General features: G+C 42.8%; 1 protein-coding gene across 1 annotated transcript in view; it reads left to right on the forward strand.

Annotated features, from left to right (window-relative positions):
• The first annotated feature begins 2,108 nt into the window (after positions 1-2,108).
• The window catches only part of LOC132864626 (zona pellucida-like domain-containing protein 1), a 32,930-nt gene continuing 15,876 nt past the window's right edge, over positions 2,109-19,162 (forward strand). Inside the window, exon 1 of the mRNA XM_060898045.1 lies at positions 2,109-2,227. The gene's annotated coding sequence lies outside the window, so the exon portion shown is untranslated. The remainder of the gene's footprint in view (positions 2,228-19,162) is intronic.

Raw genomic sequence — 19,162 nt, forward strand, 5'->3', positions numbered from 1 at the left:
AGTCTATAGAAAACGATTTCTATAGAATTGATACAGAGTTCTATAGAGGCTCTACTTTATTAGGGCCAACAGAATTTTATAAATTTCATAATGGTTATTACCATAAAAACACAACTTGGTGGATTTTAAAGACCCTACAGAAATTCCAGTCTGAGACAAAAGGCCTTGCATCCAAAGAACAACTTTAGTACTTATCTCCAATAAAAATGTTCTTTATTTCATTTACTTTATCTCACATAATAACACTTCTGATCAACAACTCAATTGATCCAAATGTAAATTACAGTTTAAGACATAATTTAATAAATGTACTTCCAAAATAAACGCTGATATATGCTATATATTAATTTTCAGTCAAGCTCAATGGCATTTGGAAGAAGTGAAACAAACGTCTTTCTTTGTATTTTCATGTAAATATACTTATTTGCTATATCAGATAAATTACATGCTATCAATTCATTAGTGATTTCAACCTCTCTAATTTGATGCCCCTTAACTTTATATATACCTGTATTTAATTGAAACATTATTCAAGTAGATGTTAAACGTCGAAATATACAGTACAATTCTTTTTTACAGTTACATATATCATCTTCACATTCATTTTTACGGGCGGCATGGTGGTGTAGTGGTTAGCGCTGTCGCCTCACAGCAAGAAGGTCCTGGGTTCGAGCCCCGGGGCCGGCGAGGGCCTTTCTGTGCGGAGTTTGCATGTTCTCCCCGTGTCCGCGTGGGTTTCCTCCGGGTGCTCCGGTTTCCCCCACAGTCCAAAGACATGCAGGTTAGGTTAACTGGTGACTCTAAATTGACCGTAGGTGTGAATGTGAGTGTGAATGGTTGTCTGTGTCTATGTGTCAGCCCTGTGATGACCTGGCGACTTGTCCAGGGTGTACCCCGCCTTTCGCCCGTAGTCAGCTGGGATAGGCTCCAGCTTGCCTGCGACCCTGTAGAAGGATAAAGCGGCTAGAGATAATGAGATGAGATGAGATGTTAAACGTCGAAATATACAGTACAATTCTTTTTTACAGTTACATATATCATCTTCACATTCATTTTTACGGGCGGCATGGTGGTGTAGTGGTTAGCGCTGTCGCCTCACAGCAAGAAGGTCCTGGGTTCGAGCCCCGGGGCCGGCGAGGGCCTTTCTGTGCGGAGTTTGCATGTTCTCCCCGTGTCCGCGTGGGTTTCCTCCGGGTGCTCCGGTTTCCCCCACAGTCCAAAGACATGCAGGTTAGGTTAACTGGTGACTCTAAATTGACCGTAGGTGTGAATGTGAGTGTGAATGGTTGTCTGTGTCTATGTGTCAGCCCTGTGATGACCTGGCGACTTGTCCAGGGTGTACCCCGCCTTTCACCCGTAGTCAGCTGGGATAGGCTCCAGCTTGCCTGCGACCCTGTAGAAGGATAAAGCGGCTAAAGATAATGAGATGAGATGAGATTCATTTTTACACACTGCAACCACTAACTGCAGGGTCCCAATCCGACCATCTCTTAAGTGAAAGCAGGAATTATTTCTTTCTTGTTTCTTATGCTTTAAATGTTCAGATACGAAATATAAACCATTCTCAAGAACCAATCGTTCTGTTGACTTTCTATAGGAATTCTATAAGATTTCTATGTATAATCTCTATAACATTTCTATTAAAACTCAATAAAATTTCTATTAAAACTCTATAAAATTTCTACAAGAAGTCTATAAAAATTCTATAAAATTTCATTTAGAAATTTTATAGAATTTTTATAGATTTTTTTCCTATAGAAATCTATAGAAAATTTTACCAAGGGTGACATCTAATACCGAGTCCAAAGCGGTGTACAGAAGTGCCACTGGGAAGTGTTCGGCCCTCTGGACAAAATCAAGCCGTTCCACAGTGGCCGCCGAACTTGTGGAGGATATGTGTAAAAGAAAACTTATCGTGCCAACATCAACTAGATGGAATTCGTTCTATGACGCCCTGTCACGCATCACGGACATCCCTTCCCCAGAACTGAACTCTCTGTGTAGCAGTCTGGGTATTAAATCCTTAACTGAACGGGAATATACTTTTCTGAAGGAATACTGCACTGTTATGAAACCTCTCACAGTAGCGTTGGACATTCTGCAACGGGAGGACAACTGCTACTACGGTAGTCTGCTACCCACACTGGAGACTTTAATGTCCAGGACCTTGGTGCTACGAAATGGGCTCTCCCGGATGACAGCAGGTCTGCCAGATGTCATAGTTGAGGTATGCGCACTGTGATTTGAACTCTGAAATCATGCGTGTTGTATTGTGTGACGCAGATTGAGTCCAAGTTCAAGTTTATTGTCATATTGACATGTTGTCATTGCCGTTTACATTACAGTACATTACATTACATTAAACTTAGCAGACGCTTTTATCCAAAGCAGCTTACAAGAGATGGCAGAAACAAACTACAGATATGCGGATTATTACACAGAATAAGCAAAGCAAATGTTAACAGTGAACCTTTTTTCCGTAGGCCATCAAAACGAGATTTGCACCAGTGCTCGACAGCAAAGATGCCCTCCTCGCTGCCGTGACGTTGCCAAAGTTTAAAGTGCGATGGCTGAGGGAGAACGAGATGAGAGAAGCCGCGAATAATTTACTGCTTGCAGAGTGTCGCGCTCGCGCTTCAGTTCTTCATGCGCCCGTTTTGGGGAATAAGACTCCCGCCGCCTCCTACAGCACTGTGGCTGAGAAGGAGTTCTTTGACTTTGACGAGGAGGAAAACACGTCTTCCTTCAGCTGTGACACAGAAGTCATAGAGTATTTGCAATCGGGGTCAGAGATGGAAGTACTTAATCGGTTTCCTCATATAAAAAAGATATCAGTGAAATTAAACACAGCTACCCCATCTAGTGCGCCAGTCGAGAGGCTGTTCAGCCTGGGTGGTCTCGTGCTGAGGCCTAGAAGAAACAGGTTGTCAGACAACAGATTTGAAAGACTGCTCCTCATGCGCTACAATCATTGCTTTAGTGGGGGCACCCCCAGTAAGTTAACGAAGTCTGTTTGCAAGGCTAGACCGACAATCAAACGTGTTTAATTGACTTCATCTAGGTTAAATGGTCATTGTGGTATTTAAGTTTTAAGGCATTTATGCTGTGTTTTCTTTATAGACTACCTCTTATTTAACTTTTAACAGTGTCTGCAGGCGATTTAATTTGTGCTATTTTTAGTCAGTGCTGTTTTCAAGCTAGCCTCTTATTTGTTTTAGACTTTTTGGCCCTTTTCCACTACCATTTTTCAGCTCACTTCAGCTCACTTCAGCCCGACATGGCTCGCGTTTCGACTATCTAAGAACAGCACGACTCAGCTCGCTTCAGCCCTGCTCCGCCCCCAAAACTCGCACGGTTTTGGAGTGGGGCTGAAGCGAGCCAAACCGAGCTGAGTGAGGCTGGGGGCGTGAGGAGACACTCCCCTGTGCACTGATTGGTGAGGAGGAGTGTCCTCACACGCCCACACACGCCCCGCGAGCATGCTGGGATCTGTAAACACCGTAAACCTGGAAGAAGGAGAATTACGAATTACGAGAATTATGAAGCCTTATGCGCCTCGCCTCATCTATACGCTCTTGCCAGTATCTGTTGGCGTTGTCGGTGACAACAAGCCACAGCACCAAGATAGGCCGTAAGGTGAACCCCGTTTTCGTTTCATCTCGCTCCGACGTCTCCGAACTACGAAATATTTATTTTAAAACTAAGAATGAGTACTAGAAAGTGTGGCGGAAAAAGTTCTCACCTTATAATCCTGTCAATTCCTCGCACCGAGCGATCGCGTGGCGAAGTATTTTCCTCTAAAAATGACGTGTCGGGACATCACGTGACCGGTCTGGACCAATCGCGTTGCCGATTTTTGACCACAGATCAGCTGACAGCTTGCGTAATTACAGTCACATTAGTAGAAAAAGTCTCCAAAACACCCTCCAAAGTGGGTGAAATGTCTTCTAAGTCCTAAATAGTGCTTTAAATACATCACTAAGACAATATTGCATATATGTGGTATATTGAAGTGTTTATATTATTATTAGAATAAAAATAATTTTTATTATCACCATTATTATAGTACAAAATATGGTGTAATGGTCTATGACTAGGACCATTCATGTATTCATTCTCTTAGGTTATTAACTATAAAGTACTGATCAACCATAAAACAATTTGCTTGAAAAACAGACCTACAATGTTACACAGGCAGTAATGGAATAGAGTATTGACTCGTCATTGTGGGCTATACACACCATGGATTAGCCATAAAATGGCATATATAATATATAGGCAATGCTTGTGATTTCAGATCAAGATTTAAGAAATTGTGCAGGAAGGAGAAGAGTCCATAGGAATAATAATACACAATAATAATAATAATAATACAGGGTGGCACGGTGGTGTAGTGGTTAGCGCTGTCGCCTCACAGCAAGAAGGTCCTGTTTTCGAGCCCCGGGGCCGGCGAGGGCCTTTCTGTGTGGAGTTTGCATGTTCTCCCCGTGTCCGCGTGGGTTTCCTCTGGGTGCTCCGGTTTCCCCCACAGTCCAAAGACATGCAGGTTAGGTTAACTGGTGACTCTAAATTGACCGTAGGTGTGAATGTGAGTGTGAATGGTTGTCTGTGTCTATGTGTCAGCCCTGTGATGACCTGGCGACTTGTCCAGGGTGTACCCCGCCTTTTGCCCGTAGTCAGCTGGGATAGGCTCCAGCTTGCCTGCGACCCTGTAGAACAGGATAAAGCGGCTAGAGATAATGAGATGAGATGAGAATAATAATACAACCTATATATAATATTCCAGTTCTATTGCTCAGTTCAGAAGCACAATGGCAGGGATTCAAGTATTCACTACCTATGCAGCGGCACAGTAGAGGTAGGTAAATGCACTAGGCAGCACTATGCACCTGCAGCAGCGGCAACAAAGAAGATGCAAGACTGAGTCATCATACATCACACAACAGAACTATGTGGCAAATTGCAAACTTTAATAGAAAATGTAAACATCAAAACAGTGATATATACACATTACAAATGCAAATTTATATATACACAAAAAATATATATATATATAAAAATATATAAAAGTCCTGTGGCACGGTGCAAAAAGGCAGGGGTCAGCATCCAGGCAATGACCTAGGTGTCAGTGACAGAGAAAGAGAGAGGGGGGGAACACACACACACACACACACACACACACACACACACACACACACACACACACACACACACACACTATAACATTCAGTCAGGTGCTACTCCTCGTCATCACTGTCAGGGCACTGGTCGTCTTCCTTGTCCTCTGTCTGTATTCCACCGTTTGAAGGTAAATTCCTGGGTCACTCCGTGCTTCACAGAAGCTATATGCATATAGCACTGCTTACGTGCAAGAAGTTTTCTCCTTTTTGCCGTTATTTCCAAACTTTCCTCTCCTCCACTGCTGCTAGACGAGGCTGTGGCGGCTGCCATGTTGGTCTCTTGTTTATGAAATGGGGCTACGTCGCGGGTGTTTATGGGATATTTCAGCAACCGTGGAACCTGTTCTGTAGCGAAATCTTATTCCGCGGTCCCAAAATATCATTCCACGCCGATGACATTAGTTCGCTTTTTCAAGCCTTCGTGCGAAAAATTGACAGCATTACAAGGTGAGAACTTTTTGATGACATCATTTCATAATACGTCCATTTTTAAGAATTGGATATTATGTAGTTCGGAGACGTCGGAGCGGAATCTTGTTTCTGAAAGACTTTTCGGGGTTCACCTTACGGCCTAAGACCAGCAACACTAACGACTCCATGTCCTCCATGTTTATTGTTTACTATCCGGGTTGTGAGACTACCGCTTAAAAGGTCACTGATGTCACTGTTTGTGCCGCCTAACGACATCACCTGACGTCCACCCACTTTCGCTAACTCCACCCAATGTGTCCACCCACTTCCAGCCAGCACGGTTCAGCGCGATTGTAGTCGAAATGCAACTCCAACAGCCCCGCTCAGCTCGACTCAGCCCAACTCAGCACGGCACGGCTCAGCCCAACTCAGCCGCGTTGGTAGTGGAAAAGCGGCATTTGAGGATGCTTGTTTTTTTTGGCATAAGCCTGTCCACAGACCCATACTGACTCTTCTTCCTCTGTACCACTTGTTCATGTTGTCATCATGACATTTAAGCCTTAAATTTTTTTTATTAAAGGGCATTAAAGAAAGGCTTGCCTTGTGTCTTACTGATTGAAATAGGAAGTGTGCCTGCACATATAGGCCTAGGGTTTTGGGGTTTTTTTCTTAACGCTGTAGCTGAGTAATGCAATGTAATGTAAGGAGTTACTGTTCATAAAGAGTAATGAAGTAATGTAATGCATTACATTTTTTTTACAGTAGCGAGTCATGTGTAATCGATTACTTTTTTTAAGTAACGACCCCAACACTGCTCGCGAATGATGTTCGCAATTTGTCGCAAGCTGTCGCAGCCCAGTGATGTACTACCCATACACAGCCATTCACACACACATTCACACCTAAGGGCAATTTTTGGCCCTTTTCCACTACCCTTTTTCAGCTCACTTCAGCTCACTTCAGCCCGACACGGCTCGCGTTTCGACTATCTAAGAGCAGCACGACTCAGCTCGCTTCAGCCCTGCTTAGCCCCTAAAACTCGCACGGTTTTGGAGTGGGGCTGAAGCGAGCCAAACCGAGCTGAGTGAGGCTGGGGGCGTGAGGAGACACTCCCCTGTGCACTGATTGGTGAGGAGGAGTGTCCTCACACGCCCACACACGCCCCGCGAGCACGCTGGGATCTGTAAACACCGTAAACCCGGAAGAAGGAGAATTATGAGAATTATGAAGCCTTATGCGCCTCGCCTCATCTATACGCTCTTGCCAGTATCTGTTGGCGTTGTCGGCGACAACAAGCCACAGCACCAAGACCAGCAACACTAACGACTCCATGTCCTCCATGTTTATTGTTTACTCTCCGGGTTGTGAGACTACCGCTTAAAAGCTCACTGATGTCACTGTTTGCGCCGCATAACGACATCACCTGACGTCCACCCACTTTCGCTAACTCCACCCAATGTGTCCACCCACTTCCAGCCAGCACGGTTCAGCGCGGTTGTAGTTGAAATGCAACTCCAACAGCCCCACTCAGCTCGACTCAGCACGGCACGGCTCAGCCCAACTCAGCCGTGTTGGTAGTGGAAAAGCGGCATTAGAGTAGACAGTTGACCTAATCTTGTCTGTCCCTTTTGTCCTTGTCTGAGTGACATGTTGATCCTGAGACACCAGTAAGATGCTGACTTCTTCTGCTCCTCGGACACGTCTGATCCATCCTGATGCCCTGCGTCTGGCCGGAGTCTCATCACATTGCCCCTGTGGAGAACGGCCTCATATGGACAGTCGAAAGTCACACTTGGAAGACGCTCTGGACACTTACAGTAATACATGTATGTCTGAGGACTTCAGTTGACTTGCTAACTTTAGGACTGCAGTTGTCATGAACAGTTTTGTACTCAGGTTTCCATCAATGAACAGTTTATAACTTCAACAAAACAGACTTCATGTTAAAACTATAATGATTTTCCTGTTTTCACAGTTATACTTTGTGACCCTATAGGACACAGTGATAGAAGCGAGTTATTTATAATTACGCTATCTGTTATCACCCAAATGAGGATGGGTTCCCTTTTGAGTCTGGTTCCTCTCGAGGTTTCTTCATGTCGTCTGAGGGAGTTTTTTCTTGCCACCGTTGGCACAGGCTTGCTCATCAGGAATAAATTAGGGATAAAATGAGCTCATGTTTAAAGTCTTTAATTTTCTGTAAAGCTGCTTTGCGACAATGTCTGTTGTTAAAAGCGCTATACAAATAAACTCGACTTGACGAATCCACTTTGGACGGTAGGAGGAAACCCATGCAGACATGAGGAGAACATATAAACTCCACACAGAAAGGTCCCGGTCAGCCGGCAGGTTCAAACCTAGAACCTTCTTGCTGTGAGGTGACAGTGATAACGACTGCACCGCCATGTTAATGTTCCATATTATAACTACCATTAATATTATTTACCATATTATTGCCACTATTAAAAGTAGACGGCCTTTCAATTTCATAAAATTGGTGACATTTAGTTCCCTCTGAAATTTGGTAATTGTGATATATGTTTATTTCTGTAATATCTAAAAAACAAAAAACAAAACCCCAGGCCATTTTGTGGCTGGGAAATTATTTAATTTGAGGGGATTCCTGAGCAAATAATGTGCATGAAATCGCTCGCTTTGCGCAGTCAAGCAGACAGAGGAAGTCCGTGTGCGCATGCGAGGGTTTACCTTCTTCTTCTTCTTTCGGGTTTTACGGCAGCTGGTATCCACAGTGTTGCATTACTGCCATCTACAGGTTTACCTTTGACCGTGCACTGACAGTTCCATCATTCTATCGTTAAACGAACAGCTGATCACACCGAGGTGCTCGCTGAGCGCCGATATTTATTAGTTTGGTCCTGCGTTTCCTTTCCTTCGTGTATAACATAACGTCTTTTCTTCTCGCTTTCCGTTACTGTAGTCGGTCTTTCATGTTTCATTCGCACACTCGCGTCCTCCATTTTTCTCTCCTGTTTCAAATTTGTATCCCACAATGCCTTGTGCAAATGGGGAAAGCCCACCACGTGGTGCATGACGTAGTATCTTGAACTGGGTCATGGTGAAGCAGGAAAAAATAGTGGAGAATTCAGGGCCACATGGTTTGAAATTCATTAATTGTTCTATTAAAAAAATAAAAAATAAAATAAAATTGGAAGTCTGTGATTCGAATTCAGTAGCTTTTGTTCCACTAAACAAAAATAACTGGGTTTCAGGGAAAATTCTTTTTATGGCCTACACTTGAAAAAATCTGAAACACGGTCTACCTTTAATACAAGTCTTGCATTACAAGACAGTGTTATTAGAAATTGTCTTAACTTCTGTGACAAGGTACAAGAAAAGTGAACATGTGGATGTATTTAAAGCTTCGGGTTGTAATGTTTAAAAGTGTTTCTAGAGAATCATATAATTCCAAAGATACCTGATTTACATTATAACCATGCTATACAGTAGACGAGCTTCAGGCTTTCTGTTTACATTTTTGGGACGGAAATTTGCTCCACCAGCAGGGGAGAATTTAGGGCCACGTGACCCTAAATTCATTAATTGTTTTATTTTAAAAAAACCCTAATAAAATTGGAAGTGTGTGATTTGAATTCAGTAGCTTTTGGTCCACTTAACAAAAATAACTGGGTGTCGGGGAAAATTCTTTTTATGACCTACACTTGAAAAAATCTGAAAGGCAGTCTAGCTTTAATATTATTAATTTGCTCGGAGGAAAATGACAAAAAGCGTTAAATGCTTTTCTTCGAAACATATTTCTGTTTTTATGTAACATTTCTTTCAATATTTTCTCACTCTTTTTTTCTCACACTGTTAAGATGGCTGCAACATTTCAATAAGTGCCCCCACCATGACATACAGTAGGAAATGTTATTACGAACTGCAGGTGACATTGTTGAGTAGCTTCAATATAAGTTAAGTTGAGATAAATAAAAGGCAATCTTGTGATACCGTCAAACAAAATATTCACAATCAAATAGAAAAATATACTGTATGTCAATACAATTTATTATTAGATCATATTTAATTATAAAGTGATTCTTCTTTCTGTGATCCTTTTCGAAACAAGTTTTCCATGCACAAAAAATCGAAACTTTCAGTTACAAGAAGTTCTGATGAATGTAATGCATTTTAATACTACAGCTTTCAACCATCACTGTGCAGAAAAAGGTATGTAAGATTACAACCGTTCTACTTTCTTTTGTTTCAGACCAGCAGGGTGTTTTCCTTCAGAGCTAGATTGCTCCTGTTCTCTCATTTCCTCACCAATCACTAAAAGCTGCTGTGTCTGTGACCTTGACCTCAAATGGGTGGTCTATAAAAAGTGACCGATACATTATAATTAGCTTCTTCCCCTGGCTTGTCTTGTCAAAGAAGTGAGTTCAAGAAGCTTGTTAATTCTGCACTATCGTATAATGTGCATTGATGCATAATGTTGATGCTTTGATACTGGCTAGTACCCCTCTCATCTCATCTCATTATCTGTAGCCGCTTTATCCTGTTCTACAGGGTCGCAGGCGAGCTGGAGCCTATCCCAGCTGACTACGGGCGAAAGGCAGGGTACACCCTGGACAAGTCGCCAGGTCATCACAGGGCTGACACATAGACACAGACAACCATTCACACTCACATTCACACCTACGCTCAATTTAGAGTCACCAGTTAACCTAACCTGCATGTCTTTGGACTGTGGGGGAAACCGGAGCACCCGGAGGAAACCCACGCGGACACGGGGAGAACATGCAAACTCCGCACAGAAAGGCCCTTGCCGGCCATGGGGCTCGAACCCGGACCTTCTTGCTGTGAGGTGACAGTGCTAACCACTACACCACCGTGCCGCCCTGGCTAGTACCCCCGGAATGCAATTTCCTTTTTTTTTTTGCTGGTCATATATCAGTCAGTATATTGTGTCACGGTTCTGTACGTGATCATAGAACTATGGCGACATACTCTGTTTCTCCATTAACATTTTGTTAGTTGCCAGATTATACTGATCAACCCTTTAAAGGTGACATATTATACTCCTTTTCTACAAGTTAACACAGTTCCCTGAGGCCTTAATGAAATGTCTGTGACATACTTTGGTCAAAATGCCACATGGATAAAGCACAGCAGCTCCCTTCTCACCGAAAAGAGTGAGAAGAGAAAAGAAAAGAGCCCTGGTCAAAATGGCCTGTTCCTTGAAATGATAATGAGCCATTGGTCACCCCACCCCCCACTTCTGTTAGCCAATCACATAGCACGTGCCTCATGAATATTCAATCACAAAGGCAGATCTCAAGCATTTGAGTGGAGGTGCTCAAATGAGGGGGCGGCATAATGAGCTCACATTTTAATGAGCTCCACTTGTGACATAGAAAGGGGAGCTGAATCTGAACGGCTTGTTGAAGCACATGCTTTCTGAAAGAGGAAGAACAAAAGAAACTCGCTGGATTGTCTTATTTCAGAGTTTGTGGGTTGACAGGCTCCAGATACCCAAATGTATGTGTGTAACGACTGAAAATTTTACATTTTTAGAACATATCCACTTCAAACATTAAGAAAATAAAATGTTAATTTTTAAAGTGAATTAAGTACAAATAGTATTCGACACTCGTGCTCTGCATCAGGTAAAGCACGTTTAAGGACAAAAATTGTTGGCCATGGAGGTGTGGTGGTGCCTGCTTCCAGTTCACAGCTCCAGACTTCCTCAGCTCAGGTTACTCTGTGTAGAATTTCAAAATTTCCCTTTGTCCCTGTGGGTTTTCTCCCATCTCCCATAAACATGCCAGGATTGGCAACGCTAAAAGGCCCACACAGTGGTGCTTGAAAGTTTGTGAACCCTTTAGAATTTTCTATATTTCTGCATAAATATGACCTAAAACATCATCAGATTTTCACACAAGTCCTAAAAGTAGATAAAGAGAACCCAGTTAAACAAATGAGACAAAAATATTATACTTGGTCATTTATTTATTGAGGAAAATGATCCAATATTACATAACTGTGAGTGGCAAAAGTATGTGAACCTCTAGGATTAGCCGTTAATTTGAAGGTGAAATTAGAGTCAGGTGTTTTCAATCAATGGGATGACAATCAGGTGTGAGTGGGCACCCTGTTTTATTTAAAGAACAGGGATCTATCAAAGTCTGATCTTCACAACACATTTGTGGAAGTGTATCATGGCACGAACAAAGGAGATTTCTGAGGACCTCAGAAAAAGCGTTGTTGATGCTCATCAGGCTGGAAAAGGTGACAAAACCATCTCTAAAGAGTTTGGACTCCACCAATCCACAGTCAGACAGATTGTGTACAAATGGAGGAAATTCAAGACCATTGTTACCCTCCCCAGGAGTGGTCGATCAACAAAGATTGCTCCAAGAGCAAGGCGTATAATAGTCGTCGAGCTCACAAAGGACCCCAGGGTAACTTCTAAGCAACTGAAGGCCTCTCTCACATTGACTAATGTTAATGTTCATGAGTCCACCATCAGGAGAACACTGAACAACAATGGTGTGCATGGAAGGATTGCAAGGAGAAAACCACTGCTCTCCAAAAAGAACATTGCTGCTCATCTGCAGTTTGCTAAAGATCACGTGGACAAGCCAGAAGGCTATTGGAAAAATGTTTTGTGGACGGATGAGACCAAAATATAACTTTTTTGTTTAAATGAGAAGTGTTATGTTTGGAGAAAGGAAAACACTGCATTCCAGCATAAGAACCTTATCCCATCTGTGAAACATGGTGGTGGTAGTATCATGGTTTGGGCCTGTTTTGCTGCATCTGGGCCAGGATGGCTTGCCATCATTGATGGAACAATGAATTCTGAATTATACCAGTGAATTCTAAAGGAAAATGTCAGGACATCTGTCCATGAACTGAATCTCAAGAGAAGGTGGGTCATGCAGCAAGACAACGACCCTAAGCACACAAGTCGTTCTACCAAAGAATGGTTAAAGAAGAATAAAGTTAATGTTTTGGAATGGCCAAGTCAAAATCCTGACCTTAATCCAATGGAAATGTTGTGGAAGGACCTGAAGTGAGCAGTTTATATTTGGTTGCGGTTATTGCTGCACAAAGGGGTCACACCAGATACTGAAAGGCGAAGAAATCTTTCACAAGAAAAGCCACAAGCTGAAAGAGAAAGAAAATGGGTAAAAATGAATTAATAGAAATGATGAGTTGTAGGAATTTAATTCTAAATAGTCATGTTTATTTTGAAATCACTGCGAAATCCTTGGGGATCTGACAAGTTGACCTGAATCCACTCAGTGTTTTCATGAATCCTGTGTCTTTTGTTTTCAAAACATTTTGCTATGGGGCGGCACGGTGGTGTAGTGGTTAGCGCTGTCGCCTCACAGCAAGAAGGTCTGGGTTCGAGCCCCGTGGCCGGCGAGGGCCTTTCTGTGCGGAGTTTGCATGTTCTCCCCGTGTCCGCGTGGGTTTCCTCCGGGTGCTCCGGTTTCCCCCACAGTCCAAAGACATGCAGGTTAGGTTAACTGGTGACTCTAAATTGACCGTAGGTGTGAATGTGAGTGTCTGTGTCTATGTGTCAGCCCTGTGATGACCTGGCGACTTGTCCAGGGTGTCCCCCGCCTTTCGCCCGTAGTCAGCTGGGATAGGCTCCAGCTTGCCTGCGACCCTGTAGAAGGATAAAGCGGCTAGAGATAATGAGATGAGATGAGATGAGACGAGACATTTTGCTATAAATCCCACCCCTGTCAAAATGGTTCAACCCACCATCCACCCACAAAACCCCTCTATCTGACCCAAGTGGTACAGTCCCTCGGGTTCCCCACGTAAACCCGGAAGTGCCGGAGTTTGAATGCCGGTGTGTAAAGTGAATACAGAAATGTCATCACAAAGTTTTACCCAATAAATGAGAATGTTTTTCACAGCCCGTGTGTACATTTGCATTTCTTGATATTAGTCAAAGTGAACACAGATGAGAGATGTAAATGACAATGAGCATTTTGAATGAGACATGACAAACATTTGGTATCCAAAAATGGCGCTAGGCCTTTCCCCGCTCTCCCCACAGCACAGTTAATGCTAGGCCTTTCCCCACTCTCCCCACAGCACAGTTAAATGAGTGAAAATGAAGTGATGGCAAACAGTGATTAATGCTGAGCATAGCTTATGAAACCAGTTATAGTGATCAATTCAAACAGTCTGGACAAGGAAAGAAAACAGCAATACACTAGCGACAGGTCAGCTGATGGTAAAGTGGTGGCAAAAAGCTGCCTGCGCACTGTTAGCTTAGCTTTAATATCGCCTGCACGGTTTGGCTCCTGTTGCAACTTGGCCCACAAGGGGAAACATTTCAACCAAACACCTGGAAAACTTTATATATTTTCATTACTTTTCGGTGAAATTTGCCATTCTGTGTTCAAAATAATAAAGTATGTCCCCTATGATTTTGGTGTAGAGCAGAGGAAAACACTGGGTGGGGGAGGGGCTGTTTCTGTCCCGCTCAATCCACAGAAATGACGTCAGAGAGCAAATGATCTCGCGAACGCAGTGATTTTCTAAGATGGACACAGTGACGAAGATGAAAATGACAAACTCCAGATGTGTCGTGTTCTGTGTCAAACGGCTGGCTAGCTGTATTGGAGCTATTAGAGAGCAGCAACTGCAAGTCGTGCGGATTCGTCATTTTAGACCCATATGGAAAAGAAATAGAAGAAACTTATAAAAAATACAGTATATAACTTTCCATCACCTTCAGTTTATGTTTCATGTATTGTGCATCATATAAGGAATATGATTTACTCCTGAAAGTGGCCACTTTTGCATTACTGTCATATATTGTTCTGATAAATACGCAAATCATACAAGTTTCATTTTGTTCAAATTTACTCAGGATCTTATATCTGGTTTCACTGTTGTATACTTTACATACAAGTTTCAGACAAAGGACATACAAATTTTATAAGATTTATCTACATCTTTTCCATATGGGGATGAGCTGCTTTGCAGGCTGCTTTAGAACATCCCCACACCAAAACTAGCTCTATTAGTATTTACTCACCATGGAAACCAGTTTAACCTTTAACTGAACCACACTCCTATCTGTAATTACAGTTTAAACCTTCATATTAGTGGAGCTCCTTTGGCCCACGCGAGTGGGGCCCCATAGGCACAGAGTGTGGAGACATAAAGAAACCCATCAAATTGTTTTCTGATGGTTTCGGTCCTGTGTGGGTGGGCCCGCCACCCCAGGAAACCCAACAGCTCAGTAGTGAGAAACCCATCAAATTGTTTTCTGATGGTTTCAATCCTGTGGGTGTGCCTACCACCCCAGGAAACCCAACAGCTGAGTAGTGAGAAACCCATCAAGTTGTTTTCTGATGGTTTCGGTCCTGTGTGGGTGTGCCTGTCACCCCAGGAAACCCAACAGCTGAGTAGTGAGAAACCCATCAAATTGTTTTCTGATGGTTTCGGTCCTTTGTGTGTGTGTGTGTGTGTGTGTGTGTGTGTGTGTGTGTGTGTGTGTGTGTGTGTGTGTGTGAGCCTGCCACCCCAGGAAACCCAACAGCTGAGTCGTGAGAAACCCATCAAATTAGTTTCTGATGGTTTCAGTCCTGTGTGTGTGGGTGTGCCTGCCACCCCAGGAAACCCAACAGCTGAGTAGTGAGAAACTCATCAAGTTGTTTTCTGATGGTTTCGGTCCTGTGTGGGTGTGCCTGCCACCCCAGGAAACCCAACAGCTGAGTAGTGAGAAACCCATCAAGTTGTTTTCTGATGGTTTCAGTCCTGTGTGGGTGTGCCTGCCACCCCAGGAAACCCAACAGCTGAGTAGTGAGTAACCCATCGAGTTGTTTTCTGATGGTTTCGGTCCTGTGTGGGTGTGCCTGCCACCCCAGGAAACCCAACAGCTGAGTAGTGAGTAACCCATCGAGTTGTTTTCTGATGGTTTCAGTCCTGTGTGGGTGTGCTTGCCACCCCAGGAAACCCAACAGCTGAGTAGTGAGTAACCCATAGAGTTGTTTTCTGATGGTTTCGGTCCTGTCTGTGTGTGCTTGCCACCCCAGGAAACCCAACAACTGAGTAGTGAGTAACCCATTGAGTTGTTTTCTGATGGTTTCAGTCCTGTGTGGGTGTGCTTGCCACCCCAGGAAACCCAACAACTGAGTAGTGAGTAACCCATAGAGTTGTTTTCTGATGGTTTTGTTCCTGTGTGGGTGTGCCTGCCACCCCAGGAAACCCAACAGCTGAGTAGTGAGTAGCCCATCGAGTTGTTTTCTGATGGTTTTGGTCCTGTGTGGGTGTGCCTGCCACCCCAGGAAACCCAACAACTAGTGAAGTAGTTGGGACAGTATAGTAGTGAGTAACTTGTCACTGTTGTCACCCAACATTTTGTGCAACATAAGGAAACAGTATAGTAACTATAATGGTAGAAAAATAAAACAAAAGAGGCTGGCTATGATATAAGAAAATTCTACAACCCAGAAACATATGGGAGCTCCACTTTTAGTCAGTGCCTAAATCTATATATTACTGGTATATGAGCCAAGAATGAATTGTACACTTCAAATAGCAGTTGACCAACAGTTATTTGGGACACTGATTCACCAATGTATCATTTCAGAATTCTGTTTCATGTGGTCACAGACTCATGGAGTTACGACTCCTTTTAGGTCAGAGCATCAGATTAAAGTCTCTAGTCTCACAATTCCCAGTCTGTCTCTTTACACTGTTTAGCTGGTATCATAAATAAGTCTGATGGCCACAGGTCTTTCATGAAATGTGATCACGCAATAGTTGCTGCATGAAAACATACCCAGGAAGAGCACACAATGGCAGATATAGCAGGTTATAGTTTTATCTTCTCTTTGCATCATGTGAATGACATTTTGGACACTTTTTTTCTTTCCTCCTTCTAATTCTGCCTCTATTTAAAGCTTGTTTAGGGATTACAGATGGTTTAACTTCACTGAGTAGGACACTGGATCATGTATTTTCTAACTTTTATTATATTTATAAAAAGATGTCTTAAAACCAGACCAAAATTTGTCACTGTTTTAATTGTGTGGTAGTTAAAAAGACATAAAATTCTTTAGTGTGCATTTGTGACTTTAATTCTGCAGGGTGGTAATTTGTGTAATTAGTGAATCTGAATACATCAGATGTCATAATAAAAAATCCATCAAGTTTTTATGTGCAGTTAATACTTACCGAGGTCAAGAATAACAAATTAGTTTGGATCATTATGTGGGAGTTGATGTATGACGTTAATCAGGAGTTACTTTTGTTCTCAGCTTGCTCACATGCATTTATGCATGCAAACAAATGCTCAACATTAAAATATTTTAATATCTCATGAAAGAGGCTATAAATTTTAAATAGTGAATAATATTTTTTTCACATATGATTATTTAAATTGTATAACATGGAAAATCTCTTCAGAACTCCTATCCTTAACTTCTGATGTCTGCTAGCAAACAACACTCCTCTTTATTGTATCTTTGTGCCAGATAACTTTGTAATGTAAAACTGTCCCCTGACACTCATATCCAGGATTAATGCAATCTGAGCACAAACTATTTGAATTGAATATTGTGTTTGGCTTCACTGAGAAGTTCATATTAAAAAGTATCCACCAAAGGAGTGTCAGATACATGTTTCTTACTTCTTTGTATGCTTTGTATAAGATAACAGCTTTTGCTTGGTCAGACAGGCTTTTAGCCTGTAGAGGTTTCTCAAGTCACTCAGATCCTGGAAGATAATATCCACTAAACCCATCCATCCATTATCCATAACCGCTTATCTTGTGCAAGCTGGAGTCTATCCCAGCTGATGATGGGTGAGAGGCGGGGTACACCCTGGACAAGTCGCCAGATCATCGCAGGGCTGACACATAGGCCAAGTTTACATTAGACCGTATCTGTCTTGTTTTCTTCGCGGATGCATTGTCCGTTTACATTAAAACGCCTGGAAACGCCGGGAAACGGGAATCCGCCAGGGTCCACGTATTCAATCCAGATCGTGTCTGGTCCGGTGCTGTGTAAACATTGAGAATACATGGATACGCGGATACGCTGTGCTGAGCTCTAGCTGGCGTCGTCATTGGACAACGTCACTGTGACATCCACCTTCCTGATTCACTGGCGTTGGTCATGTGACGCGACTGCTGAAAAACGGCGCGGACTTCCGGCTTGTATCACCTTTCATTAAAGAGTATAAAAGTATGAAAATACTGCAAATACTGATGCAAATACTGCCCATTGTGTAGTTATGATTGTCTTTAGGCTTGCCATCCTTCCACTTGCAAGTGGTAAGTGACGCGCATGCCCGACATGCACTGAGATCACACACACAGCGGCTCAGTCCCAAATCACTGCTTGTGCACTCCACTCGCGCGCTCTGTGAGCTGCGCAGGGCCGGAGTGCGCACCCTCCAGAGGGCACTCGCTGTTCAGGGCGGAGTGATTTGGAGCGCAGGATGCCTGCAGAGCCGAGCGTATCCGTGTATTGGCGTTGCTGTGTGCACGCGAATCGTGTATTGGCATTGCTGTGTGCACACTAATCATTTTAAAAACGTTAATCTGATGATCCGCTGATACGGTCTAATGTAAACCCCACCTTAGAGACAAACAACCATTCACACCTACAGTCAATTTAGAGCCACCAATTAGCCTAACCTGCATGTCTTTGGACTGTGGGGGAAACCAGAGCACCCGGAGGAAACCCACGGAGACATGGGGAGAGAACATGCAAACTCCACACAGAAAGGCCCCCGTTGGCCACTGGGCTCGAACCCAGAACCTTCTTGCTGTGAGGTGACAGTGCTAACCACTACACCACCGTGCCACCCCACTAAACCCAGCTAAAGCTAATTATTTTTGGCACTGCGCAATATATATATCATATTTACTGTATGATATATACCTGCACAACTGGCTTGACTAGAACTGCATATTATATGCTTTATTGGCTCATAGAGCTTTTCAAATTTTTATTTTGTTTATAGGGGATTATTTTGTTTCTTGGGGAATTTTACAACCCCAATTCCATAAATTTGCGACAGTGTGTAAATGTAAATAAAAAACAGCATATGATGATTTGCACATATTAAAACTGTATGGCTCCATAGCAAAAGAGTCTGGGTGCTAAACTGACCTGCTTGCAGTCCAGACCTGTCTCCCATTTAAAACCTTTGGTGCATTGTGAAGTGCAAAATATGACAAAGGAGACCCTGAACTTGAGCAACTGAAAGTGTATATCAGGCAAGAATGGGGCAACATTTCTCTTTTAAAACTACAGCAATTGGTCTCCTCAGTTCCCAAATGTTTACAGAGTGTTGTTTAAAGTAGCAGTGATGCAACACAGTTGTAAACATGCCCCTGTCCCAACGTTTTTGAAACGTGTTGCTGATATCAAATTCAAAATGAGCATATATTTTTCCAAAAAACAATAAAATTTCTCAGTTTCATCATTTGATATGTAGTCTTTGTACTATTTTCAATGAAATATAGGGTTTCCATGATTTGCAAATCTTCACGTTCTGTTTTTTATTTATGTTTTACACAGTGTCCCAAATTTATGGAATTGGGATTGTGAAATGTCATAAGT

The sequence above is a fragment of the Neoarius graeffei genome, chromosome 17 (genome assembly GCF_027579695.1).
Source record: "Neoarius graeffei isolate fNeoGra1 chromosome 17, fNeoGra1.pri, whole genome shotgun sequence".
NCBI classification, from domain to species: Eukaryota; Metazoa; Chordata; class Actinopteri; order Siluriformes; family Ariidae; genus Neoarius; species Neoarius graeffei.